The sequence below is a fragment of the Petaurus breviceps genome, unplaced genomic scaffold, assembly GCF_028583685.1.
Source record: "Petaurus breviceps papuanus isolate PSGF00001 unplaced genomic scaffold, PetGlider_PUasm1.0 91133, whole genome shotgun sequence".
NCBI lineage: Eukaryota > Metazoa > Chordata > Mammalia > Diprotodontia > Petauridae > Petaurus > Petaurus breviceps.
The window spans coordinates 59,772,060-59,799,717 of NW_027187419.1; the positions used below are offsets into that span (position 1 = coordinate 59,772,060).

A 27,658-nucleotide genomic window follows, 5' to 3' on the forward strand; every position below is an offset into this window, starting at 1 on the left:
CTCTCTCTCTCTCTACCTCTCCCTCTCCCTCTCTCTCTCCCTCTCTCTCTCTCTCCCTCCCTCTCCCTCCCTCTCTCTTTCCTTCTCCCCTTTTCTCTCTCCCTCTCTTTTCCTATCCCTCCCCCCCCCCCCCCAGCCAGTTTGTAAAAATTTTTACCTTTAAATTCGGGTTTTATTTCTTGGAAGGCGGCAAGTAAATGTTGATAGGGGGAGTTGATTACTATGATCATCTCCTATGTGTATGTGGCACTTGCCATTTAGATTTCATTAGCCCATAGAGAAGCAGTGAGTTTTTACATAGAACAATGGGGGTTTGGTGCAGGGTGGGTGGTGGGAAAAGACTAGTGACAAATAGGGACTATGTTGTATGCCTAGCCATTCCCTCCTCCTCTCCCCAAATTTAGGAGCTGGAAGTGAACTTTAAATAGTCCATTTACTTGACAAAAAAAATCTTTCCTGTACATAACTTAATTAAATCTGTGACTGATAATCTCCTCAGTTTAGCTACTCGAACTGACAAGTGAAATACTCCCTTTTCCCTTTGTCAGTAGACAGAATATTTTATAACATCGACAAAAGAGAAGGCAGTTGTCAATTAGGGTGAAAAATGTATTTGATTAGCTCCCTGTTTTCTTTTACATGAATAAATATCTTCCTAACCTGCGTTCCACTTGGAATTGTTGGGAAGAGACTATTGAAGTCCTGTTATATAAGCTCTGAAATTTTATTTAAAATCAACATAGAAATACTTGCATATCCCCATCATTTTTGGCTATTTACCACTTAACATTAAAAACAGGGCAACTTGATTTTTTTCTTTATATTTGGAAAGCAAGATGTGATGGATCAATCAGGAACGTCAGCACAGAAATAAGCATTTGACAGGGATGTAATAAGTCAATCTTAGAATATTTTAACAATTAAAAACGATATGAGTATTCTGGATATTGAAGAGAAGTTCTTATTCCACATTTTTCTTGCCTTTATTGAAATTCCTTTCAAAAAGAATGTGAAATAGAAATCCCATGAGGAAAAGTGCCATAGTTACTGATTTGTATATATACTTCAGCAGTTTTTTGTAGTAGTAAAGCTTTTTATATATCTGCAATCAATCTGAAGGTATTTAAAAACTTGATACTATTTATTGAATATATTTAAAATTCCCACTCCCTTTTTAAAACAGAATAGTCACTACAGTGACATTTAAGAAATCAATTTCAGAATGTTGCTTACTCTATTGTCTAATTAGATTTTTCATTAAAGTGTGACCGGAAGAGTATATGCATTTTACAAATCATGCTTGATTAATTTCCTACAGACATTTCCCCAAAAACTCCTCTCCACAACAGTGTATAAGTTTGGAGAAATTTATAAAATTTGGACCCTAGGAAAAGAAATTAGAAAATCTGGTTGTTTTGATCAAAAGTCGTCACTTGTTTTATAAAATTCTAGTGATTATAAATTACTTTTTTATTCCTTAAGAGGAAGCAGCTACATTTTCAGAAATTGCCAATGTATGCTAATATAAATACGCAAATTTGTGGCTTTAGCTATGATTACACATTTTATTAAACCAACTGTATTACTGTATGCTTGAAGGAGATACTTTTCAATATATTTTTAAGTCTCATTGTCATGTTTTTATTTGTTTTGAAAAAAATAGGAAAATTACCATAATTTTAAAAACTGTTTTTAAAAGAATGCCTTGAATAAATTGTTTAAAAAATTTTTTTCTTGTAACAAAAGGAAAACTATTTTCAAAAGGAAATTTTTATTTAAAATACTTTGAGCTTCCTTTTGTTTATATGATGAACTTTTAAAAATGTATTGATATCAGATTTTAACTTAAGATTGTTTCAGTTTTCCAGAGGTCTATTTTTCTTGTTCTGTAAAATATAGTATTGTGTCTCTGAAGTTATCTTTTTATTTTATGTCTATTTAATGCAATGTATGTAATTTACCCTTCATCTTGATGATGAAAATTTCTACAGCTATTATTTTTTAATAAAGTAAATATGATTAAGTAATTTTTGTTTTTTAATATTGATTTACTTAGCACATATTCTACAGCTTAAATTTCAACCTGATCAAGGAACTCAGCAAATGATAGGCACAAATTTGAGAAAGTGGTTATTGCTGTGAAATTTTATCTTTACTGTGTACAGTAAAATGAAATTAGTTTTATTTATATATTTTAACACCTGTTAAAATGCCATTAGAATTAAATCTTATAACTATTATATCAGATTATTCTCATGACCAAGTGAACTTTGAAATACAGATAATTGGTGTACCTATCTGCACTAAAGTATATCAGCAAGGATTTCCTTCAGTAATCACACTTTTTTGGAATGAAATATATTCATTATACTTTTTTTCCTTTTAAATTTGAGTCACCATTCCGTTGCATGACAAGTTGTATAAGTTAAACAATCTGTTAAGCTTGAATTTTGGGGACTAAAAGTGAAGCAAACAATAGAAAATTTTTTTGATGTGTTGTATATTTTAGGGAAAAGAACTTCTTATAATTGAGTTAGTTTTAAATAATCCCCCAAAGTTCAAAATTAAATATTACATAAATGCATAGTAAATCTTGAAATTAATTTGTGCCCATTGTCAATATAAATAAGATAGAAAGTGTACTTTCTGTCTGGGTACCAACTCTGTGGGTGGTTTTTTCTCAGATCAGTTGCATGTACTCTGTACAAAGTTTAGGCAGCTAAATCCAGTTTGTTTTAAAAAATGTGGGAATATGTGCAGCAGTAGACATGCTGGGTTTGTGGATTTAAAAATCTGAGCTCAGTTTAAGACCAGATCATTTATAGGATTTTAAATGTTCTTTTATGAGAAGTTTTTCATATCTTAACATATTTCTTTTAATAGATTGCCTTTAATGTTATGGGTTTCCTGAGAAAGTAAATATCACATAATTCCATTTTTTTTGAGTGGGCAAGTGTTAAGTAAAATTCCTTCAAGGTATTTTTGAAGATTAGTAAGGCTACTTATAAATTAACATAATAGCATTAATATAAATATTCACATTTAAAATTGTTCTTGGAAGATTCAGCATTCTTTATGTGTAATTAAAAATATATGTTGTGCATGTATATATGTGTGTGTATGTGTACATACACATCTATATTTCCTAACACAGAATTGATTATATGCTTTCTCTTAACTTGTGTAATTAGATTTAGTAAACTGGCGTATGTTCTTATATGTTCTTGAACTCTTCTTGGAATCTTTATGCTTAGGATCATAATACTGATTACTTAAAGTACTTTTCAATCACAGACAGTTTTGATGAAGATAAGTAGCTTAAGACTGAAAGTTATAAATTCTAATGGAAAAAGAAAACTTCTGGAGATTTAAAAAAAGTATAGAATTCAGTGTATACAAGATAAAACATTTTTTGCAAAGTGAGATAAAATTCAACAGCTGTTAAATTTCTGATTTTATGAGGCATCCAGTAGACAGTCTTGCATAACTGTTTTCTATTTTATGTCCATGGTGACTTTAGTCTCATATTGGGACATAGACTATGGCTAATTCTGAAGGAGAAGTGGACATCTATTTACTAATTATTAGCAGTTTGTTTCATAGCATTATTTTTGGAGGGGGAAGGTAGGGCAGTTGGGGTTAAGTGACTTGCCCAAGGTCACACGGCTGTGTGTGTGTGTGTGTGTGTGTGTGTGTGTGTGTGTGTGTGTGTGTAGAATGTCTGAGGCCGGATTTGAATTCAGGTCCTCCTCACTCCAGGGCCAGTGCTCTATTCACTGCGCCACCTAGCCGCTCCTTCATAGAATTTTTGAAATCTGGAATTGACATTCCTTGACTCTCATGGCAAAACTGCTGCCCTGCCACTGCCATTGAATTTTTTAGAGGCTGCCCTGGGATCCTTTAAATTCTGGACTTGGTAACCAACTGCCTTTTGTTGTGCTGCTCAGTGATTCATTTGCTCTCAAGACTCTTGCTCCATGGGACAGTCAAATGAAAGGGTATCAACACCTAGATATATCCTTTTTAAAAAGTCTACCAAATCTCAGCTCCTTAGTTAATCGGTCTAATTTTACCCTGGACCCTTGAATCCCTTGCCTCATTAATGTACATTCCTAGGTCACAGATCTTATGAGTTCCTTGAGGACAGGGACTATCTTTTGCTTCTCTTTGTTTCCCCAGCACTTAGCACTATGGCTGGCATTTAGTAGGTGCTTAATAAACATTTACTAATTGAATGATTGAAGATGTAGAACTGGAAGAGACTTCAGGGTCCACCTGGTCTAATCTTCTCATTTTACAGATGAAGTCCAGAGCACTTAAACAACTTATCCAGGTGTCAGTGATAGGATTTGAACCCATGGCTTATGAGTTGCAGAGTCAATGTGTTTTTATTGTACTCTTGTTACCCATTCCTTTCCAGATCCCAAGCTACTATCTGCTTTCTCTTTTCCTATTCAGCGCAGCTAGAAGAAATCACAATTGTAATAGATTGCGTCTATTACATATTTAGGTTTTCCAGTCTCAACTGGGCCCTAACTACTGCACTATAATCCTTTTACTCTTCTTGATTCACTTTCTGTCATGTTTTCCACAGTGGCTATTCCATATCATCTTTTCTTAAGCCACCTAATTGCCATATCCTCTCTATGTCATCAGATTACTTTGTTTTATGTTTTACTGAAAAAATTGAGGCCATCTGTTCTGAGTTTCCTCTTCTCTTTTACTCTCATTTCAGAAAATGAGATGGCCATTTTTGCCAATGGCAACCCCTCTACTTGCTGCTGTGGTCCTTTCCCTTTCTATCTTCTCAGGGAGTCTGCCCCTTAGATTATTTCTCTCCCTGATTTTCAACTTCTCTTTATATATTGGATTAAAAAAAATTTACTTTGTTATGAATGTGACCATGGTTCTCCAAGACTTTGACAGTGGAATATAATCTCTTAGAGGACATACCATTTTGGAAGAGCTTTGGATAGGAGCCCAATGACAGACTTTATATCTGTTCAAGGACTGGCTTAGATAAGTTTGGAGAGGATCATCATCAAATTGGCTGCAGGGTGGTGAATTCTTTGGCACAGCTGTTCACACAGAGGAAGTATAGCAGAGTTGTGATTTATACTAGTAGAGGAAGCACAACCACTGATTGATTATAGGTCCTTGAAGTATTGAAATAAGCTTTAATTCATATGAGCTGGAGGGACCTTAAAAGTTGTCTTACCCACCTTGTAGAGCTGGAAAGGACCTTACTTATCTTAGTTTAGCCCCCTCATTTTATAAATGAGGAAACTGAGATCCAGAGGGGAAATGGTTTGCTTAGGGTTATGTAGTGGAGACAAGTGACAGCTAGAACTAGATCCCAGCTTTTTTGCTTCCCATTCAAGTTATCTTTCCATTTACTTTCTGTTGGTTGATAAATCTCCTCAATTTAAAGTTTTATTCTCATATGACCAATAACTTCCTTAACTACTTGGAGCTAAACTTTATTTTACCTTGCTATACTCTCAAGATTTTGTCCTGTATCTTTTTCCTTTCACTGCCCATCAAATAGAAAAGGCTGTCATCTTCCTGAGTTCAAATTTGACCTCAGACATCTACTAGTTTTGTAAGTGTCTATGTATTGTATGATTCTGTTGTATGATTCTGGACAAGTCACTTAACCCTCCATTTGTTTCATTTTCTTCATCTGTAAAATGAGTTGGAGAAGGAAATGGCAAACCACTCAGCATATTTGCCAAGAAATTCCCAAATGGGGTCAAAAAGAGTTGGACACAACTGAAAAATGAGTGAACAGTAACACAATCTATATCCATTCTACATTTGTTGCCTGTACTTGCTAATTTTCTACTCATTTCTGGTTTCTGACTTTTCCACTTGATTAGAACAACTCTCAGTAAGGTTACCAACAATCCTAATTGCTAAATCAAGTGGCCTTTTCTTATAGTCTTTATTTAAAAAAAAAAAACTTCACAGTGTTTTGATGTTTTTGAGCATTTCCTCTTTTTAAATAAGCTCTCTTTTCTCCATTTTCCTGACATAGGCTCTCTTTCCTGGATTTTCATGACATTCTTTTCTCCTGGCTTTTTTCTTGCCACAAGGACCACACTTTTTCTGTATTCTTTTCTAGATTTTCATTCATGTCCTGATCTCCATGCATTAACCTCTGTCCTAAGTTCTTCCCCTCTCTCTTCCTTCTTCCTTTTATTTTTTTTCCTCCTTTCTCTCTGTGATCTTACCAGGTTTCATTTTATCAATTATCACTATGTAGATGGCCCCCACACCTACATATCCAGCCCTAAACTCTTGAACTTTTAATCCTATCCTTTCAAACGTCTCCACTTAGCTGTTATATAGGCATCTCAAACTCAGCAAGATCAAAACAGAGCCCATTATCTTTCACTTTAAATATGCCCTTCTTTTACACTTTATTTCTGTTAAGGGGAACACTATTCTCCTTGTCACCTTGCTTCTCAAGATTGGTATCATTTTTGATATTCTGCTGTTTCTTGTTTATGTTTTTTTCTTTGTTATATACAATCAGTTGATAGGTCTTATTCTATCTTTACAAGATAACTGACATCTGTCCTCTTCTCTCCGCTCATAGCCATCATCATCCAGGCCTTCATCACCTCTTACTTGAACTATTGCAGAAGTCTTCTATTTTGTCTTCCTACCTTCAGTCTTCTCTTCAGTCTATATTCTACGTGACTTCCAAATGAACATTTCTAACACCTAGGGTCTTACCATGCAACTCCCTTAATTTAAAGTGCTTACATGAAGCTCTATCTTCTGCCTTTGTACAGCCTGTTCCCCATTCTGAAATGCTCTCCTTCCTTACCTTTGTTTTCTTGGAATTCCTAGTTCCCTTCAAGGCTAAATTCAGGTGGCAGCTCCTTGAAGAGACCTTTCTTCTCCCATTATTATTGTTGACCCCCAAATTACTTTATTATTGGACAGATGTATTGATAAACTGAGCTCATCCACTGTCGGTTAATCTGGATTGTGAGGGGAATTGAAGCAGTTCCATAGAAAGATTGGTTGGAGGATCTGGGGATGTTTTACTAAAGAAGAGAAGACTCAGGAGTGAATGGGAATGACTATTTCAGGTGTGTAAAGTATTGTCATATAGTAGAAGTGGGATTATATTTATTCTGCTTTGCTTTAGTGGCTAGAACTAGGTATAACAGGCGAAAGCTTCAGGGAAGCTTGAAGAAAATATGAAGAAAAACCTCTTAACAATGAGAGCTTTACAAAAAAAAATGCAGTGGGCTAAATCAGAAGATAGTGAATATCTCTGGAGAAATATAAAAGTTGAAGATGATCACTAGTAAGGAATATTTTAGAATACATTCATTCTAAAGTACTAGATTTTTGAGAGTGGGATTCTGTAATTCTAAGATTTCCTCAATACACTTTGCCTTTTTACAATTGAGGACATTTACATTGTTTGTGCTACTGAAGGTTTTGCTTTGTGGCTTTTTTCTTTTTGGAAGCAAAGGAGACTGGCAAATTAAATTACAATAAATTAACTTACATATGTGTGTGTATATTTATATGTATGTGTGTAGTTCATGCAAAGTATTCTCAGTCCTTAATCCCTGCCTCTTATCTCTGGGAGTTTGTCCCTTAGATTAGAAGTAAGGTCCTCTTGCCTTAGTTTTCTGCTAAAGCCCTTTTTTGTTTGCATGAAATTAAGGTCTCTGTGAGTTTAGTAGGTTTCTATCACAGGGTCATGGGCAGTCCCTAAGATATAAGCATGCAATTTACCTATATAGTAATTTAGATGGAAGGCAGTTCTTTTTTATGTTCTGGAAGTAGGATGGTGATGAGACTATACTGGGATAGGGAAAAGAAATACTTTCTTCCATGGAATTTGGATAAATGTAGTAGGACATTATTCTAATGAGTAACAGTGTTTTCTGGGTACCCCAAATTCCTAATTGGGAACTGAGGTGATTTTCCTCTTAGAAATAATAAAAGCTATAGCACTATTAGTGTTGAACTAAGAGTTAAATAAGCTAATGATGGCTTGCTTCCTACTTAACCACTATGTATTAACTTTGTTTCTATGAATTCTAAGAGAATAATTACAAATAAACTTTTGTAACATTTTTAAGATTGGGGATTGTCTGCTGTCAAAGCACTTTTGATTACTTGTGTTTTCTTTCCCTTTTATGTTTCCTTCCTCACTCCTCCCTCCCCCTGCTTTTAAAAAAGATTTAGTCTTATTGTTAAATCTAGACATTTTGGGTTTTCAGCTTTACTTTGACTATATTTTATGTTACTTAAATGTATCCAAATTGTTTCCACTAAGACAATGGCTCTTTTAAAGCCCTGACTCCATTTTTTGTTTTTGTATCCTTAACACCTGATCTAGTGCCTAGACCCTAGTAGGTAATTAAGAAATGCTTGTTGTTTAATTCTTTTAATTCTTCTCCCTTTTTGCTGGTGTTAAGGTACCGAAACTCCACTTCTTCCCTTCCCACATTCCCACCCTTTTCAGAGTGACACTTGATTCCTTTTTCCAATAATACACGTTTTTAGTCTAGGTAAGTACTTTTCATTTTTGTTTTTCCCTGGGGGTAATAACAATCTCCTTTTCATTAGACTCAACTTTTAGTATTATTCTCTATTAATATTGTCGGAATTTTCTAAAAGTTTGTCACCTGTTGTTTTGAACATATGTCCTGTCTTGGGAATATCTTTTTGCCAAGATTCTTTCCCTCTGTTTGAAGCTAGTTCATCTGATTGCCCCCTTCTAGTGTCCTCTACTTTCTGTAGGCCTTTTTTTTTTTTTGCTTTTGTCTGTCAAATTTATTCATTCCTTTGACAGATTATCATACCTTTTCATCTGAACCGTATCCCAGGCTACACATTATTTGGAGAATACCTTTCCCTTTCTGTTTGATGAACTGGATCATTTTAATAGATTCTGATTCTACCAATTCTTCAAAGCCTTCCCTATCTCATTGGAAAAAGTTTTAGAGAGGCCTGACTCCCTCTCCCCTGAGTAAAGCTATTTTTATTCCCTTTTCAATGATCACCTCATAAAACTACTTTTCACGACTTGAAAGTTGTCATAATGTAGTGGAAAGAGTATGGCATCTGGATTCTGAGGATCCCATAGTTGTGACTTATTATTTGTGTGACCTTAGGTATCTCACTTATCTCTGGGCCTCGGTTTCTTTCTTAAAATCTAGGAAAGTACCCTAAAATAATAATAAAAAAAGTTAAGCACTCTGATATCTCATGGAGGAGAAAAGTTTGATATGCTACTTTGATGCCAGGGAGTTGAATAACTTAGATTGTGAACCAAAAACTGTAACAGCTCTAATTAAAAAAAACCAAACAAACTAGGGGTGGCTAGGTGGCGCAGTGAATAGAGCACCAGCCCTGGAGTCAGGAGGATGTGGGTTTGGATCCAGCCTGAGACGCTTAACCCAAAAACTAGCCGTGTGACCTTGGGCAAGTCACTTAGCCCCAATTGCCCTCCAAAAAAAAAAAAAGCAAAAAAAACAAACAAACTAGAATAAAGGGCTTTAAAAAAAGTGCCTAATAAAACTAGTTTAAACTGAGATCAAATATATGTCTTCTAAAATTATTAAGCTATAATTTTTCTTTTGGACAAATAGGTAACAATACTGAAACATGACAGGTGATAAATAAACTTAAAATCCATACATGTGTACTGTTAATATCTATTTCTATACAATAAGCAAGAAAACAAAAAGTTTGTAGTGGTGGTTGTTGTTGCTGCATTGTTTCAGTGGTGTCCAACTCTCAGTAATCCCAGTTGGGTTGTTCTTAGCAAAGATACTGGAGTAGCTTGTCATTTACTTCTCTCGGTCATTTTACAGATGAGGAACTGAGGCAAACAAGGTTAAGTAACTTGCTCTGGGTCACACAGCTAGTATGTGTCTAAGATCACAGTTGAATTCAGGTCCTCCTGAGTCCATGTCTGTGTGCTCTCTCCACTGTGCCACTTAGCTGCCCACACAAAAACAATACTTAGAACAACAACAACAAAAAAGAATAATCACAACATCAAAATGTTTTCTGAACCAAACTTGACCAAAATGGATGTTTAATTTGATTCAGGTTACTTCTTGATATTAGATATAAAAGAACAGTTGCTTAAGATTCACTTAAGTTCATTTTCCTGTTTGGGAGTGTAAAACAAACTTTAATTGCTCATCTTCTATTCAGTTAAGGTCTTTAAACTCAGAGTCTAAGGCCATAGACTCTGAGTCTATGAATTCTAACAAGGGAACAATCCAAGGTGAGAATTGTCTCATGACTTGGGTTTTTAAACACATTTATCCTCCTCTGAAGTCATTGTTTGTCTATGGAATTAAAAGGAATTAGATTTTGTTGTTCTTGTTGATATGATAATTTTTGATATTATTGTTTAAAATTATTCAGGATATTATGGTATTTTTGAAATTATGTTTTGAAATGTTTTATTTTAAGGAAACCAAATAGTATATATAAAGTTTTGATCCTGTGGAACAGGTAAATTAGTTGGTATAAATCTTTACTAAAGAATACTTTTAATTAATGAGCAACCTTTTTCACTTAAAATGCTATTAAAATTATAGAAATCTAGTTTACATGTAATTCTAATTTTATTTTTAAAATTTTTTTCTGATTTACATCATTCATTTCTGCCAGATTTTGAGTTACAAATTTTCTCCCCATTTTTCCCCTACTCACTGACCCCAAATAGCAGTCCCACAGGATATCCCCTCCTCCAATCTGCTCTCCCATACCCTTTTGACTTTTCCAGTGGAACTCTATGCCCCAGTGCCTGTATATCTTATTTCCCAATTACATGTAAAATAGTATTAATAATAGTATATATATATATCTTTAAATATTTGATTTTTTTGAATTCCAGATTCATTCTCTTCCTCCCTTGTGACCCACCCTTACTGGGAAGATAAGCAGTTCAGTATAGGTTGTACATGTGTGGCTAATGCAAAACAATAACATAGTAGATATATTGTAAAAGACTGACTATATTTCCCTCCCTCCTATCTCACCTCCCACTTGTTCTATTCTCTACTTTGATCCCATCCCTTTTCAAAAGTGGGTGCTTCCAACTTTCCTCTCCCCCAGCCTGCCCTCCCTTCCATCATCCCACCTTTCATCCCCTTCCCCCCCCCCCCCTACTCTCCTGGAGGGTGAGATACCCTACTTAATGTGTAGTTCATTCCCTCCTCAAGCCAAATTCAATGGGAATAAGGTTGACCCATTCCCTTTTGCCTTCCTATTTTTCCCCTCCATTGTAACCATTTTCCCTTGCCTCTTCTGTATGAGATAGTTTACCCCATTCTGTCTCTCCCTATCTCCTCTCATTATATTCATCTCTCTCACCTCTTAATTTCACCTTTTAAGTATCATCCCTTCCTGTTAAATTGATCCTGTTCCCTCTATCTATGTATACTTGTAAACATGTATACACACATTCACATATGTATTCATATGCCCATGTACCCTCATATAGACATATATATATTTCTATTACCTTCAACTACTGAGAAAAGTTTCATAAGTTACAATTATTGTTTTTCCATGTAGGAATGTTAATAGTTCAACTTTGATAAGTTCCTTATGATTCCTTTTCCCTGTTTACCTTTTCTCATGCTTCTCTTGCTTCTTGTATCTGAATGTCAAATTTTCTATTCAACTCTGGTTTTTTCAGCAAGAATGCTTGAAAGTCCTCTATTCCACTGAATGACTATATTTTCCCCTGAAACATGATACTCAGTTTTGCTGGGTAGGTGACTCTTGGTTTTAATCCCAGCTCCTTTGACCTCCGTCCAAGCCCTTCCATCCCTCAGTACAGAAGCTGCCAGATCCTGGGTTATCCTGATTGTTTCCACAATATTCAAATTGTTTCTTCCTGGCTGCTGTAATATTCTCTCCTTGATCTGGGAATTCTGGAACCTGGCTATAATATTTCCAGGAGTTTTCTTTTTGGGATCTTTTTGAGGAGGTGATAGGTGATGATCAACCTCTATTTTGCCCTCTGGTTCTAAAACATCAGGGCAGTTTTCTTTGAGAACTTCCTGAAGGATGATTTCTAGGTTCTTACTTTGATCATGGCTTTCAGGTAGTCCAATAATTTTTAAATTATCTCTCCTGGGTCTTTTTTCCAGGTCAGTGGCTTTTCCCATGAGATATTTCACATTGCCTTCTATTCTTTCATTTGTTTGGATCTGTTTAACAGCATCTTGATTTCTCATAAAATCATTAGCTTCCATTTGCTCCAATCTAATTCTGAAGCAATGATTCTTCTCATTGAGCTTTTGAGATTCTTTTTCCATCTGGCAAATTAGGCTTTTTAAGGCATTCTTCTCCTCATTGCCTTTTTGAGCCTCTTTTGCCATTTGAGTTAGTCTATTTTTTAAGGTGTTATTTTCCTCAGTCAGGCCGTTGACTCTCATTTCATAATTTTCTTGCATTGTTCCTCATTTCTCTTCCCAATTTTTCCTCCACTTCTCTTATCTGCTTCTTAAGGTCCTCTATGGCCTGTAACTAGCTTGTGTTTTCCTTTGAAGCTTTTGGTGCAGGAGTTCTGACTTCACTGTCTTCCTCCTGTTCCATGCTTTGCTCCTTTTTGTCCCCAAAATAGGACTCTAATGTTGAAATCTTCTGTCTGCTTTGTTTTTGCCTGGTTATGTCGCCCCTCAGTCACTTGACTCCTGGGCTTTTTGCCACAGTAGGACTCTGCCACCAGACAGGGTAGCTTTCGTCCCAAATGCTGGGGTTTTCTCAGTTGCCAGAGGGATTAGATGGGTGCCCTCTCTGAGGTCTCCACATGCTCTGGCAAGCTGGACACACACCTCAGGACCTCCACCCTAGATTGCAATCCAGATCCAAGCAGGTTAAAGCAAGAGCGATTACCCCTCAGCTTGGTCCCCCTACACCCTGCAGGCTAGGAGCTGAAGCTGCCACGTGGTGCTGGAAGGCTGTGCTGGCATCTCAGCGGTTTCTCGCTCTGGGGGCAAAAGCCACACACTCCCACTTACTGGCTCCCAAAGTCCAGACTGCACTGACCTCTCACTTTGTCCTTTGTATCCTATGTGTTGATAAATCTGGAAATGGCCACAGCTCCTGCTGACCTGGAGTCCCTCCAGCCGGCAGCTTGTCAGGGCTTGAAATATGATGTCTAGGATTTTTTTTTTATCATAATTTTCAGGTGGTCTAGTTATTCTTAAATCATCTCTCCAAGATCTATTTTCCAGGTCAGTTTTTTTTTTTTTAAGCAATTGGGGTTAAGTAACTTGCTCAAGGTTACACGGCCAGTTATTTCTGGGTGTGGTGCTGAGTGTCTGAGCCCGGGATTTGATCTCCAGGTCGTCCCAACACTGGAGCCGGTGCTCTTACTCGCTGAGCCACCTGGCTGCCCCTAAGCAATTGGGGTTAAGTAACTTGCTCAAGGTTACACGGCCAGGTGTTTCTGGGTGGGTGCTAAGTGTCTGAGCCCGGGATTCGATCTCCAGGTCTTCTCAACACTGGAGCCGGTGCTCTTACTCGCTGTGCTACCTGGCCACCCCCCCTCCAGATCAGTTTTGACTTTAATATTTTGTGATGGCTCATGGAATCATCAGTTTCTGTTTGTTTTATTCCTAATTTTCAGGGAGTTTGTTACTTGGGCAAGGTTTTGTACTTCTTATATCAAGCCATTCTGTTTTTAATTTTTTTCTCCCAAAAGCTCTCATTCCCCCCCCCCCCCATTTTCCCCTCTCCCACCCTCTTTGTTTTTTTAAAAATCATTGTTAATTCTTTTTTTAAAAAAATCTCGTGCTTCATTTTTTTTTCCACCAGGAATTTCTTTGAGGCTTTGCTTGTAGAAGTTATGGAGTCCTCTGCTTTTGTCTTTGGGCCTTGAGCTTCCATGTCTCCATAATAGCTCTTTATGATCAAATTCTTTTTATTTTTTTCTTTATTCTTTGAGTCTACTTTATGTTAGGGTAAGGTTCTGCACATTTTTGGAAGGGAATAATATGGCTGAAATTTTGTCCTCTTAAGTCCTGCTGCTGCTTTATTATATTGAATATTTGTTGTGAGCTCTTAGGGACAGCTTAGACTGGGGACCTGCAAGCTTTCAGTGCTCCTAGAGTAACACAATCAGGGTCACTCTGCTCACCACTGTGCTAATCTGAACTCTGCAAGTTCCTGACTGGAGGTTTGGGTTTGTCAGCTCGTTACTGGTTGGAAGTTCCAATGGAATTTCTGTCATCAGCTGTACTCAACCACTGTTAACAGGATGGGAAGTTTGGTAGATTCAGAGTGATTGAATTTCAGGTCTCCTTTTGGTCTAATATTCCTTCCCTGGTTATTATGATACAAACTTCATCCCAGACTATAAGCTAAAAGTAAGTCCCTACTCAGCTCCTTGGTTCAGAGCCATATAGTTCCTTTTTGCTTCTGAACTTGTTCTTTTCTTAGGACACAGCAAGGCCTAGTACCAAGACCAGTTCTCTTTGTCACCCCCTACTCCCTTTTTGTTCTTCCAGTGTTGCCTTACATTTCTGATGTTAGGCAAGTTAGTCTAGTGACTACCCTAAAGCCATTTAAATGCTGTAAAATCCATTGGAAGACTTTTAGGACCTTACCATAAGGGGTGTGATAGGATATTGAGTGAGGTCCTATCTCTACCTGTGCCTTGTAGATTAGCCTAGTTCTTTCCCTAAAGGGTAAGGAAACAGTCCCTAAGCCTTGATTGGCTCAAGGGGCTAAGGTTCAAACCCCTCAGTTGCTTCAGGCCACATTGATATACTTCCTGGTTCCCCAAAGCCATAAAATGGCCCATTCACTGGGAGTTTGGGCCATTGGAGGGTATCTCAAGTCTGTGTAAGTCATTACACCCTGCCATGCTGACCAGACTCATTTCCATCAGGAAGTGAAAGGAAGTCACTAATGTTTCGTCCTTGTTGAGGGTCCTTTCAGCATGCCAACTGAGTAAATTTAAATTTCCTTTTGTTAACTGTTAAGTGACCTAGGAGTATTTAATTTCATTATAATGTTGGACTTAAAGTTCTAGGGAATTGGCCTGACTGTAACACCTTCTCAACAAAAACTAGTTGTCTGCTTTTTAGATGCCCAGCTATCTATCATCTGTGAATTTTCTCCTCATCTTGCCTAAATGAGGTTTTCATGCTATTTCCTGGCCTTCTCCATCCCATGCTTCCTGTCCTTTAGCCATCATGTTTATCCCTCTTACTCAGTCAGTCAGTAAACATTTTTTTATTTAAAAAAATTTATATATATATATATATATATATATATATATATATATATATTTTCATTTTTCAAATGCTTTATTAACTTCTGATTTACATCATTCATTTTTGCCAGATTTTGAGTTACAAATTTTCTCCCCATTTTTCCCCTACCCACCACCCCAAAATAGCAATCCCACAGGATATCCCATCCTCCAGTCTGCTCTCTCCCATACCCCCTTCGACTTTTCCAGTAGTGGTGGATCTCTATGCCCCAGTGCCTGTATATCTTATTTCCCAATTACATGTAAAATAGTATTAATAATAGCATATATGTAATTTTAAACATTTGATTTTAAAACTTTGAGTTCCAGATTCATTCCCTTCCTCCCTTGTAATCTACCCTTACTGGGAAGATGAGCAGTTCAGTATAGGTTGTACATGTGTAGCTAATGCAAAACATTAAGATATATTGTAAAAGACTGACTATGTTTCCCTCCCTCCTATCTCACCTCCCACTTGTTCTATTCTCTACTTTGATCCCTTCCCTTTTCAAAAGTGGGTGCTTCCAACTTACCTCCCCCCCAACCTGCCCTCCCTTCCATCATCCCCCTTCTCATCCCCTTCCCCCCCTTCTCTCTTGTAGAGTGAGATACCCTCTTTAGTGTGTATTTCATTCCCTCCCCGAGCCAAAGTCAATGAGAATAAGGTTGACCCATTCCTTTTTGCCTTCCTATTTTTCCCCTCCATTGTAACCATTTTCCCTTGCCTCTTCTAAATGAAATAGTTTACCCCATTCTGTCTCTCTCCATCTCCTCTCATTATATTCCTCTCTTACCTCTTAATTTCACCTTTTAAGTATGATCCCTTCCTATTAAATTGATCCTGTGCCCTCTATCTATGTATACCTGTAAAGATATATACACACACTCATATGTATTCATATGCCCATATACCCTCCTATACAGACATATGTATGTATTTATATGCATATATATATATATATATATATATATATATATATACATTCCCTTCAACTATTTTCATACTGAGAAAAGTTTCATCAGATACAATTATCATTTTTCCATGTAGGAATGTTAATAGTTCAACTTTGATAAGTGGCTTATGATTTCTTTTCCTTGTTTACCTTCTCATGCTTCTCTTGCTTCTTGTATCTGAATATCAAATTTAAGTCCTCTATTCCACTGAATGACCATATTTCCCCCGAAACGTGATATTCAGTTTTGCTGGGTAGGTGATTCTTGGTTTTAATCCCAGCTCCTTTGACCTCTGGAATATCCTATTCCAGGCCCTTTGATCCCTCAATGTAGAAGCTGCCAGATCCTATGTTATCCTGATTGTGTTTCCACAATATTCAAATTGTTTCTTCCTGGCTGCTTGTAATATTCTCTCCTTGATCTGGGAATTTTAGAACCTGGCTATAGTATTCCTAGGAGTTTTCTTTTAGGGATCTTTTTCAGGAGGTGATGAGTGAATTCTTTCAACCTCCATTTTGCCTTCTGGTTCTAACACATCAGGGCAATTTTCCTTGAGAATTTCTTGGAGGATGAGTTCTAGGTTCTTTCTTTATTTTTTGAAGCAATTGGGGTTAAGTAACTTGCTCAAGGTTAGATGGCCAGGTGTTTCTGGGTGAGTGCTAAGTGTCTGAGCCTGGATTCGATCCCCAGGTCATCCCTACACTGGGGCTGGTGCTCTTACTTGTTGTGCAACCTGGCTGCCCCTAGGTTCTTTCTTTGATCATGGCTTTCAGGTAGTCCAGTAATTTTTAAATTATCTCTCCTGGATCTATTTTCCAGATTAGTGGTTTTTCCAATGAGATACTTCACATTACCTTCTAGTCTTTCATTTGTTTGGATCTGTTTAATAGCATCTTGATTTGTCTTAATGTCACTAGCTTCCCTTTGCTCCATTCTAAATCTGAAGGATTCTCCTCAGTGAGCTTTTGAGATTCTTTTTCCATCTGTCAAATTAGGCTTTTTAAGGCATTCTTCTCCCCATTGCCTTTTTGAGCCTCTTTTGCCATTTGAGTTAGTCTATTTTTTAAGGTGTTATTTTCCTCAGTCAGGCTGTTGACTCTCATTTCATAATTTTCTTGCATTGTTCCTCATTTCTCTTCCCAGTTTTTCCTCTACATCTTTTATCTGCTTCTTAAGGTCCTCCATGGCCTGTAACCAGCTTGTATTTCCTTTGAAGCTTTTGGTGCATGGGTTCTGACTTCACTGTCTTCCTCCTGTTCCATGCTTTGCTCCTTTTTGTCCCCAAAATAGGTGTCTAGTGTTGGAGTCTTCTGTTTGTTTTGCTTCCTTTGCCTGGTCATGTTGCCCCTCAATTACTTGTCTTTTGGGCTTTTTGCCACAGTAGGACTCTGCCACCAGACAGGGGAGCTTCCATCCCAGACGCTGGGGTTTTCTCAGCTGCCGGAGGTATTAGTTGTGTGCCCTCTCTGAAGCCTCCACACACTCTGGCAAGCTGGTCACACACCCCAGGACCTCTACCCTAGACTGCAGTCCAGATCCAAGCAGATTAAAGCAAGAGCGAATACCCCTCAGATTGGTTGCTTGGTCCCCCTATAGTCTGCAGGGCAGGAGCTGAAGCTGCAAAGTGGTGCTGTAGGCGTCTCAGTGGCTTCTCACCCTGGGGGCAAAAGCCGATGCTCTCCCAACTCCTGGTCCCAAAGTCCACACTGCACTGACCTCTCACTTTGTCCTTCTCATCTATGTATTGATAAATCTGGAAATGGCCACAGCTGCTGGTGATCTGGAGTCTCTCTAACTGGTGGTTGGTCAGGCCCGCCCTGTGTCTAAAACCTGGCTGTGGCCCAGAGTGCTGCGCTGGCCAATTCCTGCCGGCCTGCTGGTCTGTCCTCAGTGGGAGGTTAGCTTCTCTGTGTCATTTTGTGGGTTCTGTAGCTCCAAAGTTTGTTCAGAGTCCACTTGTACGTGAATTGGGGAAGGTGGAATTGCGTGGAGGTCCTGTTTCTACTCCGCCATCTTGACTCAGCTCCAGTAAATATTTTTTTAGGAACCTTATGTTCCATATTTGGGATCCTGGGCTGTGATAGGTAAGCTTTCACTTCATCTTCCCAGGAACCAGGCCTTCATGACCCTTTTTGACTATCTCCATACTCAGCTTTCATAAGCATTCTTTCCCTCTACCTTCCCAGCTCCCTTTTATGTGTTGTCTTTCTCCATTAGAATATAAGCTAATTGAGGACATGGACCATTTGTCTGGCTTATATTTGTATCTCTAGTACTTAGCACAGTGTTTTGCATATATTAAGTGTTTAATTGGCATCTCTTATTCATATATTTTTGGAAGAGAGATACTTTTATAAAATATTATGATCTATTAATAGGTGAAATGATGTAAATAATAAATGTTGTGACCAAAATGATATTAGAGGACTGACTACTTATGGAGAGCCTCACAAGGTCCACCTTTTTGATTAGTGACTTGGATGAAGTCATAGATGTTCAGATCTGATGATGACACAAAGTTGGGAATGCTAACTAACACATTGAACTGTAGAATTTTGAAGATCTCAATAGACTGATATTTGAAGGGCTGTGATATGGAATAGAATTTAAACTTTCTGACTGATACCAGAGGGCACATCTAGGAACAATGAGTGGAAGTTGCAGAAAGACAAGTTTTATTGGAAAGACTTCCTGTTAGCTATCTCTAAAAGTAGAATGTGTTGCCTCAAAAAGTAGTGACTTTCTCTTCCCTGGTGGTCCTTAAGTGAAATGACATCCCTGGATCTTCAGGAATGTCAAGGATTTCATTTAGGCATGGGTTAGACTAGAGAACCTCTGAAATTCTGTAGGTGTCTACATCTTAGGTCAGCTTGGATCTAGGATTTGGTTTTTGGCTTATATAGTTCAGAAATTTGTTTTTCTCTCTTTATCCAGGGATTTGTGTCTCTTGGGAATTGTCACACTAACTATATTCAACAAGAAACACTTATAAATCAGAATATTAATTTATAGTGGGAGATATTTTTGGTAAGATAATTGTTACAGGTTATTTGTACAAGATTCTCTCTCCAGTTGATTGGGTTCACTCAAGAGACTAGATTAGAATGGAACTTTTTGAATACAGAATAGAGCAAAGGGAATGAGGTGACTTTAAGGAATATTTCCATGAAGCTCTGATAGCCTGATGAATTGCCTTTATGTAGGGATATATAGATATCTTAACAACAATAACAACAGCAGATATCTATACAGTACTTTAAAGCTTGCAAAGTGCTTAATGTGCTTTTCTCATTTGATCATTCCAACAACCCTGTGGGGTATATATTACAGTTCTTGTTATTTTCGTTTTACAGATGATGAGCCTGAGGACGAGAGAGATTAGATAAATTGCTCACGCACGCAACTAGTAAATGTTTGAGGTAGAATTTAGAGCTAAGCTTTTCAGACTTGAAGTCAAATGAGTCATCTACTACTACTTACTTCTACCCAATATTATACACACACACACGCACACACACACATACACACACACACACGAGGAGACTGGTCATTAAGGCAGTGTGGTGCAGTGGAAAATTCACTGACTGATGAGTCAAGTGGCCTGTGTTACTTAGGCAAGTTACAATTTTGTAAATGAGGAACTTGGACTAGATCATCTCAGAGATTCACTATACCACTTATTATAGAAGCATAATCCTGTCCAAAGATTTTTCTGTTCCTGGGTGTTGAAGGTTGTGGAAACTGTTCTAGGGGTTAGGGGAGGATATGAGATCTCTCTAGAGTTACTTGAAATATTGTCATGAAGAGAGATTGAACTTGGGCTTGATGTCAGAGGGAAGAACTATGGATAGAAGTTATAGGAAAGTCTATTTGAGTTCAACATCTCTCAGCTCTGGGCATTTTCTGGTTGTCTCCCAACCCTGGAACACTACCTCCTCTGCTCTAACTACTGATATTCCTGACTTTTAAAATCCCAATTAAAAACCTACTTTCTATAGGAAGCCTTTCCCAATCCCTCTTAATTTTCTCTGTTAATTATTTCCTATTTATTCCATTTATAGTTTGCTTCATATATATTTGTTTGTATGTTATCTCTTCCTTAATAGGATTTTATGCTCCTTGAGGACAGGGATTTCCTTTTGCCTCTTTTTGTGTTTCCAGGACTTAGCACAGTGCCTGGCCCATGGTAGGTGTTTTATAAATGTTTATTGATTGATTTAACATAAGCAATAATTTTTTGATACAAGTGGTCAAAAACTGAAGTGAAAGCCTTAAATGATGGTGACTTTCTTGTCACTGGCGACCTTTACATGGGAGCTTGATGACCACTAGTAAGGGATCTTGTTTATGAGATAACTGCTCAAATGGGTATTTTAAAAGAAAAACTAGATCAGTTAATAATAATCAACAGCACTTATTAATTGCACTGTGTTGGGTTCTGTGGATACAAATTCTGGGGCGGCAAGGTGATGCAGTGAGCTAAACCTGGAGTCAGGAAGATCTGTGTTCAAATCTAGCTTCAGATATTTACCAGCTGTATGAACTTGGGCAAGTCACCTAATGTCTGTCTACCTCAGTTTCCTCATCTGTCAAATGGAGATACAGCTTCTAAGTTGATATTCCTAAAACATAGGTATGAACCTATCACTCCTTTTCTCAAGAACTATCACTTCTCCTCCCTGGGAAACATTTCACTTGGGAAACATATGAAAACTTTTGTTTAACATTTAAAGATGTAATTTACAGTCCACCCCCAACTTATCTTTTCAGGCTGATCATGTATTATTCTCCCTCGTATTCTGTTCTACAGTTAGGCTAACTTACTTGCTGTTCCTCATATACAACATTAGCTATCCTATATCAGCAAGTTTTTACAGGCTGTACCTCATGTATGGAACACTCTCCCTCTTTACCTTCATCTCTTAGAATCCCAAACTTCCTTCAAAGCTAAGCCCAAATGCTAATCTCCTTAGGAGGCCTTGCCTGCTTTCCCTAGTTGTTAGTTCCTCTCCCTCCAATCACTGTGTGTCTATATTGATATCTATATCCATGTATGTATCTATGAATATGGACAGAGATATATTCTGTATGTATTTATTTGTGAACATGTATTTTTTCCTTATAGAATAGAAACTCCTTGAAGGTAGGGATTGTCTAACTTTTTGTATTTGTATCTACAATGCCTTGCACGGTGCCTGGCACTCACTGTAGTAGAAACTTAGTAGAAGTGCTTAGTGACTGAACATTTTGTTGAAGGAAGCAGAAGTTCAGCTGAGCTTTGAAGAGAGTTAGGGATTCTAAGAGGTAGAGATGAGGAAAGAAAGCATGCAATACAACCTGGGCAAAGTCACAGAGACAGGAGATAGAATGTTTTGTACAGAAAACAGCAGGATGGCCAGGGGAGTGTGCACAAGGCAGGGAGTAATAGCAACTCAGACTAGAAACAGATTTTGAAGGGCTGACTTTTTGCCTGACAGAGGAACTAACTATTCTAACAACAGTGGGGAGATACTGAAACTTTGTGAGTGGAGGACTTCACAGTCAGGCCTGTACTTTAGACCATCAGTTTAGCAACTGTATGGAGGAAGGTTTGTGGAGGGGAGAGTTGGGATGTAGGAATCCCAGGATTACATACATACACACATATATGTGTATATATATATATATATATATATATACACACATAAACACACACATATGTTGTGTATGTGTGTGTGTCTCCCAATCTATCTCAGGAATTGCAGTATATTGAAATAGCATGGATGAAAAGTGATGAGGGCTTGAACTAGTGTGGTTGATGTGTGAATCAAAATAAAGGAGACAGATAGGAGAAATAATGAGGTGGTGGATTAACAAGACTTTACAACTAATTGGTGAGGGAGAATGAAGAATCAAGGATGATTCTTAGGTTATGAACCTGTGGGGCAGCCAGAGGGAGATATCCAAGGGTCAGTAGGAGATTCAAGACTGGAGTTCAAGAGAGAGATAAGAGCTGTCTACCTGCAAGTAGATTTGGGAGTTATCTGTGCAGATTTGGTGGTTGAATTCAAGGGAGCTCATAAAATTGCTGAGAACATAGAGAAAGAGAGAGTCCTGGAAGAGTCTCAGGATATACCTTTGTGTAGGGGGAAGAAAGTGAATGATGAATTTACAAAAGAAACTGAAAAGGATTGAAAATTATTGGACAGATGGGTAGATAATTGTAAAAGAAGAGTGTCACAGAAACTAAGGGGAAAGAAAGTGTCTTGAAGGAGGGAGGAGTAATAAATGTTAAGCACTAATGAGAGGTCAAGGATGAGAACTTGAAGAGGCCATCACATTTTTCAGTAAAGAAGTAATTGATAATCTTGGAGTTTTCAGTAGCGTGGGTACTACAGAAAGCAGATATAATAAGGAGTTCAGGAGTGTGGGAGGTAAAGAAATAGGGGCAATTTATGTAGATACTTTTTTTTTTAATTGAAGGAGTTTGATTGAAAGGAAGGACAGTAGCATTAGGGAATGGCATTTGAGGATATCAAATGCTTTTGCTGTGCAGTATCCAAGCAATCCTGCTTTGCTGGGTGAAAGAGCAGTTAACACCCCAAACTATTCTGTATTTGACCACCCTTTCCTATATGTCCTTAGGAACTCTCATTCTATTTGTACCATTTCTCTTTATCTTTTTTCTTGAATGCTCATTCTGATTTGTTTTTAAAAATATATAGCCTATTTGCTAATATTTCATTTAATATTTCGGTGTCATTGTTCATTAGGGATATTGGCATATAGGAGATGTTTTTAATCTTGGATCTATGAACTTGTCTTTTAAAAATATTTTGATGACTGCTTCAATATATCTTTTTACCTTTGTAATCCTGTATATTTCATTTTATGCCCTTAAAAATATATATTTTTAGAAGGGTTCTATCGGCTTCTCCAGACTGCCAAATGGGTCTGCACAAACAATAAATTTAAATACCCATAGTCTGTAGTTTTCTTTGTCTAATTTCATAATTAGTTTGAATGTATTTCCTCTTTTTATAATTTCTTCCTGGTTTTTGTTAGTATTATATGGAATTATTTATGAATGGTGTCATAATGAGGAGCCCCAAATTTGAATTAGTCATCAAATTAAAAACTACTTGCCAGAAGGAATGATAGGGCAGAGAGAAACAAGGTTATACACTTGTTTGTAAAATCTTATGGTTAAGGATGGTGAAAGATTATGAACAGTGGCACTGTACAAGAGTTGAGAAACCAATTTAAAGAAGACTTAGTCTAACACCTAACTAACAAAAGTTATCTAGAGGGCATTTAAGGATAAGATGGAAAGATTAGGAGTACTGTAAAACAGTAAAGTGGAAAAGATCTGCAAAGATTTCTCCAATAATCTTTTCGCCATTAAGAAAAGTGGAGCCTTAGTACCAGTGGAAATTTTTTGACAATTATAATTTCTTAATAACTTGGAATCCCCACTAAAATTCCTCTTTTTTTTTTTTTTTTTTGGTCTTAACAATCGCTCTCTAGACACCATCACACCTAGTACTCCTTTAGCTTCACCAGCCTAGTCTCTGTATACCCCAGTATTTCACCCATTATACCCCAGGCACTAATTCACTTTATGAATTTGCACTCTAAACAGATTTTCTTAAAAGACTTTATTCTTCTACTTCTCTGCTCTCTTTCTATTAACAATTCTATGCCAGTGGGCTGAAACAGTAGTCTGTAAAAATGTATAAGAATAGACTATTTTAGGTTTAAAAAACTCCATGAAGATCTTTGTATGAAATCTCATATGATCTTTTTAATCCGTATTACAATAATTCCCTAAAATGTTTTCAACAGAGATTCTACTAGGTCATCAGCTATTCTACTGGAGTGGGCATTCTTAGAGTAACAAGGAGTTGGTGAATTAAATAGCATTTATTGAGAACTTACCATGTGCCCAGCACTGTGGTAAGCTCTGGAAATTCAAATATAAAATTGAAGACAGTCAGTTCTCAAGGAGTATACATTTAAATAGAGGAGACAACTAATGAGAAATGGTAGTCAGAGAGGGATATTTTGGTTTGCAAAATAACAGGAATAATGAATAGAAACATAGGGAGGTAAAACACAAGACCATAAGATTATAGATTTGGACATGGAGGGAACAGACCTTAGAGACCATTTTTTCCCTTTACTTTATAGATGAGGAACTGAAGCCAAAGGAGACTGAATGGCTTGCATACAAGTTATACTACTGGTGACTCTCTTGTTGAAAGATTTAAACCCACATCTTCCTAACTCTAAGCCAAGAATTCTCTCCCTCATAGCAAAACTGAAGTACCCTTTTGTTTATTTTTAATTTTCAACATTAAATTCCGCAAGATTTTGAGTTACAAATTTTTCCCTCCATCTTTCTCCTGTCCCTCACCCCAAAATAGCAAGCCTACTGAATACCCCTTCCCCCAATCTGTTCTCTTTTATATCTTTCCTTATCCTCCCCCCCCCCCCCCTTGCCTCACTTTCTAGTAGGGCAAAATGGATTTCTATACCCCAATGCCTATATATCTTCTTTCCCAGATGCATGTAAAAAGCAATTGTTTTTTAAACATTTGGTTTTAAAGCTTTGAGTTCCAGATTTTTTCCCTTTTTCCCTCCTTACCCACCCCCACTGGGAAGATAAGCAATTCAATATAGGTTGTATGTGTAGTTACTCAAAACAGTTCCATAGTAGTTGTATTGTGAAAGACTAACTATAATTCCCTCCATCCTATCCCACTCCCACTTATTCTATTTTCTCCTTTGACCCTGTCCCTTTTCAAAAGTGTTTGCTTCTAGCCACCCTCTCCCCCAACTTGCCCCTCTCCCTCCCCCCCTTATCCTCTTCCCCTCTATTTTCCTGTAGGGTAAGATATCCAATTGAGTGTGTATGTTATTCCCTCCTTCAGCCAAATTCAATGAGAGTAAGTTTGACCCATTCCCTTTCACCTTCCTGCTCTTCCCTTGCATTGTAATCTCTTGCCTCTTTTATATGAGATAATTTACCCTAATCTACCTCTCCCTTTCTCCTCCCAATATATTCCTCTCTCACCTCATGATTTTATTTTTTTAGATATTATTCCTTCATATTAAACTCATCCTGTGCCCTCCATGTATACATGTACATACATATACACACACTCATATATTTATGCACACACTCATATATTTATACACACATACACTCTTCTGTACATACATATATTTTGTGTATACATACATACCTATATATACACACATATATATTCCCTTCAACTGTCCTCATAGTTACAATTATCATTTTTCCATGTAGGAATATAAATAGTTTAACTTTAATAAGTTCCTTATGATTTCTTTTTCCTGTTTACCTTCTTATACTTCTCTTGCTTCTTGTGTTTGAAAGTCAAATTTTCTGTTCAACTCTGGTTTTATCATCAAGAATACTTGAAAATCCTCTATTTCACTGAATGATGATATTTTGCTCTGAAGCATTATACTCAGTTTTTCTGGGTAGGTGATTCTTGGTTTTAATGCTAGCTCCTTTGACCTCCAGAATATATTCCAAGTCCTCCAATGCCTTTATATAGAAGCTGCTCGGTCTTGTGTTATCCTGATTGTGTTTCCACAATAGTCAAATTGTTTCTTCCTGGCTGTTTGCAGTATTTTCTCCTTGACCTGGGAACTCTGGAATTTGGCTGTGATATTCCTAGGAGTTTTATTTTTGGGATCTTTTAAAGAGACAATTGGTGAATTCTTTTAATTTCTATTTTGCCCTTTGGTTCTAGAATATCAGGGCAATTTTGCTTGATAATTTCTTGAAAGATTGTGTCTAAGCTCTTTTTTTGATCATGGCTTTCAGGTAGTCCAATAATTTTTTAGTTATCTCTCCTGGATCTATTTTCTAGGTTAATGGTTTTTCCAGTGAGATATTTCACATTGCCTTCTATTTTTTCATTTGTTTGTCTCTGTTTTATAGTATCTTGATTTCTCATAAAGTCATTAGCTTCCATTTGCTCCAATCTAATTTTGAAGGAATTATTATCTTCAGTGAGTTTTTGAAATTCCTTTTCCATCTGGCAAATTTGACTTTTTAAGGCATTCTTCTCCCCATTGGCTTTTTGGGCCTCTTTTGGCATTTGAGTTAGTCTATTTTTTTAAGGTATTATTTTCTTCAGTTAGGCTGCTAATTTTCTTTTCATGATTTTCTTGCATCATTCTTAAAAATTTCTCTTCCCAGTTTTTCCTCTACTTCTCTTATTTGATTTTCAAAATCCTTCTTGAGCTCCTCCATGGCCTGTGAACAGTTCATGTTTTTCTTGGAAGCTTTTGATGCAGGAGTTTTCACTTTGTTGTCTTCCTCCTGTTCCATGCTTTGATCCTTTTTGTCCCCAACAAAGAATTCTGTGGTCTGTTTTTGCTTCCTCTGCTTGTTCATATTGCCAGTCAATTACTTTACTTTTGAGCTTTTGCCATGGTAGAACTCTGCTTCCAGATTGCAGAGAGCTATGTCCCAAATCGCTGGGGTTTTTGTAGCTGCCAGAGCTATTTGGAGGGCGCCCTCTATGCAGCCCCCACAAGCTCTGGCACACTGGCCACACACCCCAGGATCACCACCCAAGACCACAATTCAGATTGAAGCAGGTTAAAGCAAGAGCAATTATCCTTTGAATGGTCACTTGGTCCCCCTACAATCTGCAGGCTAGGAGCTCTGGAGGCAGCCATGGGGTAGCAACTGTAGCCACTGCACCTCTGCCACTTCTCACCCCAGGGTCAGGGACCTGACCCAGCTCTTCTCCACCCAGTTCCAACAGAATTCCTGACTGAACTTTTACTTTCTTTTTGGTGTTTATGGGTTGAAAAGTGTGGAAATCAGCACAGCTGTTGGTGATTCACTCTCCTGAAATCTGCTCTGGCTGCTGCTGGTCACGGCCACCCTGGGGCTAGAACCAGGTGGCTCCCGTGGGACTGTGCTTGGCTTCCAGTTCAGTGGGATAGATCCTTCTTGTTGGCCTGCCAGACTGACTTAAGTGGGAGATTTGTTTCTCTCTGTCATTTTGTGGGTTCTGTAGTTCTAAAATTTGTTTAGTCAATTTTTTTACATGTATTGGAGGTGGAGCCATGCAGAAGTCCTGTTTTTACTCCACCATTTTGGCTCTGCCCCCCTGAAGTATCCTTTTAAAGAGCAGAGATAGAGTTGGTGTGATTAAAGACTCAGAACTGGAAAAAGGGGAAGCAAGGTAGAAAGATATGCCAGTTTCAACATGGGGACTGACCAGAAACTAGACTGGGAGTGAGGAGAAGCACCTAGATGTAGTGGGTAACTACTACTAGATATGGTAGGCAACTACCAATCAGATCAGTGCAGGGGATAAGTACTGGATACCAGTCTGGTCAAATTTCATTTCAGTCATTCAAATCTATAATTTAATTCTGTTCTTTATAGTTTAAAAA

The 27,658-nt window shown here is 37.5% G+C and overlaps 1 protein-coding gene across 7 annotated transcripts in view; it reads left to right on the forward strand.

The window, feature by feature from the left end:
* Window positions 1-27,658, forward strand: part of CDK8 (cyclin dependent kinase 8) — a 137,693-nt gene that overhangs the window by 882 nt on the left and 109,153 nt on the right. The window lies entirely within an intron of this gene.